Source organism: Silene latifolia, chromosome Y (genome assembly GCF_048544455.1).
Source record: "Silene latifolia isolate original U9 population chromosome Y, ASM4854445v1, whole genome shotgun sequence".
In the NCBI taxonomy this organism is placed as follows: domain Eukaryota; kingdom Viridiplantae; phylum Streptophyta; class Magnoliopsida; order Caryophyllales; family Caryophyllaceae; genus Silene; species Silene latifolia.
The window spans coordinates 294,681,008-294,684,921 of record NC_133538.1 but is presented as its reverse complement, the minus strand read 5'-3'; the positions used below and the strand labels follow the sequence as shown (position 1 = coordinate 294,684,921).

At 40.2% G+C, this 3,914-nt stretch overlaps 1 long non-coding RNA gene across 1 annotated transcript; it reads left to right on the top strand.

Moving 5' to 3' along the window:
* Nucleotides 1–711: 711 nt before the first annotated feature.
* LOC141634523 (uncharacterized) lies at nucleotides 712–2,651 on the top strand. Its single transcript, XR_012539247.1, has 2 exons — nucleotides 712–954; nucleotides 2,308–2,651. It is a non-coding gene; the product is annotated as an uncharacterized LOC141634523 (long non-coding RNA).
* The last annotated feature ends 1,263 nt before the right edge of the window (nucleotides 2,652–3,914 follow it).

Below are 3,914 nucleotides of genomic sequence, written 5' to 3'. Positions count from 1 at the left end.
CAACAGCTAAAACAATAACTACCGATACAGAATACATAATCCTAACAGTTGTGCATATATTTGCTTTATCTTTATTTTGTTTGGAGATTGGTAATTTAAGTAGCTTTTGAATGAAATTGTGTTGGTGGTGATTAGGGATAATTATCGACAAGGTCAGAAATCAGCTGTCAAATGGTTTCGACGGCGTGATGTGGGGTTGGTGAGGCGAGATGGAGAAGAGGTAAGGGGAGTTAGTGATGTCTGATGACACGCCGCCGATTGTGCGACGAATATGTTGACAAGCCGGCGAGGAAGGGCTGGGTTGCGGAGGATGGGTGGAGGACAAGGATGAGTCTATGGTGGTATTGTGGGTTGGTTGAAAGATCTAATGGTTATACGAGAAAGAGGGGAAATTATTGTCCTCCATTTATTAATTTTTGGTTTACAAAAACAAAAGGTTAGAAAACACTACGAGAAGAGGGTACTGTTGTTAATGGGGGAAAAAGCTTCATCATTAAAAAAAAAATTAAAATTACAATGACCTTTAAATGGGTGAGTCGGTCACCCGATTCTATTTTGAGAAGAGGGTACTCAAAGTTTGGTTTATTTTGAGTTAAAGTATAGTTCGGAGTAGTATGAGAATACCCCATATAGTTTGGAGTATTTATATTAAATAACCCTTTAATGAATTTATGTTTCAGTTTTTAATTAGATTGCAGTGCAGTTATTAGGCTGTGTAATGCAGTATCACGGTTAATCTTCAGTTTAATTTATTTTGCTCTATTTTAAAACTCTGCAGTTCCCAGAGCTCGGCAAAGATTGAGGAACTCCTTCAAGAAGACCACAACGTGAAGCGTAGAAGAGACCGTTATACAAAGCAGTCTTCTATTCTATCAAAACTAGTGAGACAACTAAGTATCCATGATAACCGAGCAGCAGCTGCATCAGGCTGGTCTGATAGTGGGGTTAGTGCAGGTAATAATGATGTCTACTTGTACCATTGTACTTTTTTTTATCTTCTTAAGTGAGGATTCAGTTGTCTCTAACATCCTATCCAGCATAGTTCCTTGTCACTGCTTTTAGGTTCTCGTAATTCATTATATCAAGCGCCGTACATTCTGTTTGTAGGGTTTCAACGCTAAACAAGCAATCACTTTAGTGAAGGAATTTTGGCCACTTGGTTCAAAGCATTCTCCCTTTTGTACTATCTGCACAATGCATGAGATATCCTATGTTACTTCTACACTCCTAGGGTCATATTCGTGTTACCAATTGGATACTTGTCTAGTGGTAGGCAAAAACAATGTGTGATAAAGTTAGAACAAGACGTGTTGTATGAAGAAGTTATTAGTGTGATTTTTAACTATTTGAAGCCTCTTTATCTTAATCGTCTCTGTTTCATGACAAGTGTTGCAAAATATTTGGAACAAACTTTATTTTTTGGGATTTTCCTAATTCTAACATATACCCTCGATTTTTAAGAAACATCTGATATACCCCTAAACTTTCAGATTAACTCCTAAAATACCCCTAGTATCCAAATTTGAGTTTTTTAGTAGTTACATACTGTCTGACATTTATTGTGCCTGTTTGTATTCATGTACAGCTGTACAAGTAATATAAGAGCTATCATTCATCCCAGGACAAGGAGGTCTTGTCGTTTACAACACTTATAGGAACATCTTTGGTTGAAAGTATTGACCTGCGACTTTTCATGAAAGGAATGGGTTACAGTTTTCCCCGTTTCCTTATTCTGATCTTTTTGTTTGATTGATAGTCAATCATATTGCCGTTACTTTGTGTTGATGGATTACCCTATTTGTTAAAATACTTATTTCTTCCTCATGGATTCCAAATTCCATTTCGAGGTAACACTTATCTGTTCCATAACAACTCTCTTCTCTGCCGTCCCTACCACCCTCTCATCTTCCGGTACGTCCATCACCTTCCTGTGCCATTACCATAACACTCGCTCGCTCTCTATCATCATCATTACAACAACGCCACCTTCCTCCTCCCTCACCACAACCCCCTCTCAATTGGTGATCACCACAAGTGTCATCTTCTTGGGTCATGCCCATCACCCGAACTTGCTACCACTACTAGGGATATTGTGATCTCTGCCATCACCTTCATGCATCATTTTGGCAACTTTAACTCAAAAAGAAAGTCCTATTTGAAATATTGACTGAAAAACAACCGCCAAGATGATCAGCAATTCTTGATTTCACTGTTACATCTGTTGCCTATGAGCCTATAGTAGTTTAGTTCTTGGTCTTTGATCATAGTGCCTATTATTGAGGACTTGTTTAATTCTTTATGTCGCAGAAAGCAGTCCCAGAACTGGGGGTCCAGGAGCTGGTGATGGATGGAGAAGTGCATTTGATGCTGCTGCAAATGGGCCCACAGATTTTTCGAGATCTCACAGTCGGCGAAACAGTGATCCGGCCCAGAATGATGATATAGGGGGGTCTGGCTCAAACTCGAGCAGCTGCCGCACGCCAGTTCGACTGCCACCAGCACCACTTCGATACTAGAGATTCACATGAAGATTATATGGATGAAAAAGATGATTATGATAATGACTTATTTTGTCATCAATGCATTCTTGTTGGGTGAGATGTACGGATGTTACTTCCTGATATTGAGCATTTCCTCTTCAGCTCTGCTTATATGTTATCATAGTTTTGTAGATGGGAAAGGAAAGTAGATGTAGATAGATATCGGCTGCCAGGGCTGAGCAAAAGCGGTTATCCGCACCGGTTTTGCAATTCGGAGCGGTTAACCGGTTTTAAAAGTTATCATTTTCTTGCACCGAATAGAATTAATCCGGTAAACCGGTTTTTTTTTTTAAGAATTGAAACCGAATCCGGAAACCGGATAATCCGCACCGGTTTTGCCACCGGTTTCATTTTTTTTTTGGTGCTAAAGAGGGGCAAAGCCCCGAAAATTAACTACGAGCTATTACACGGGGAATAGCTACCCCAAAAATGTCTTTCCTAAGAATAGAACTAAAATCGCTAGTAGGATAATTCAAATGCGTAATTAAAGAACTGGAGTTGACTCCTTTATTTGCGAGGAAGTCGGCCGCTTTGTTGGCTTCTCTATATGAATGTTCCAGCTTGACTGTCCAATGATTTTCAGCTATCAATTCTTTGCACCTCTTAGACGATAAACTTCAGACCGTTGCTTACTAGTTGGTCTTCGTTAATAAGGCTAACACAAGGGGAATTGTCCATATGGATCAGGAGCTTTGAGATATTAAGAGACTTCGCTCTCTCCAGCCCGGCTAACAATGCAAGAAGCTCAGCTTTCATAGATGTACAAACGCCACAAGAAAAATAATAAGCCACCATCAGTATTAAGGAGATGCAACCCGTGGGGTGGTGGCAACCAGCGAATATAAATTTCCGTACTCTGGTGTCTTGGAATTGGGATAAAAAGGTTATGTTGATCGAAGGCTTGTTTTGTTACCTCAAATTGTTGATAAAGGAAAGCTCGAGGGTCTATAGGATTTTCCCTGTCTCTGCCAAACACAACATTATTTCGCCATCTCCAAATCCACCAACAAGTAACTGCAAAATAGATAGGCCAATCCGCTGTGGAGACTTCCACATCATTACTCGCGTTCTTGGCTAGCCATTCGGGGAAAGGAGTAAGGAAAAAGAAGTTGTTACCAGGACTAACACCGACTAAGGACCAAATTTGTTTTGAGATAAAACATGAGCGGAGAAGATGGTCTACCGTTTCCTCTCCTTCGCCAAAAGGGGACAAAGGGGATCATCGCCCATATTTCTTCGTACCCTATTGACGTTAACCATTAAACGACCATGTGCAGCTAACCATAGAAACATACGGATTCTTTGTTGAATTGGGAGCCTCCAAATAGTGCGCCAAACGGGAGACTCGGGTATATCATCATAATCGAAGCCTTT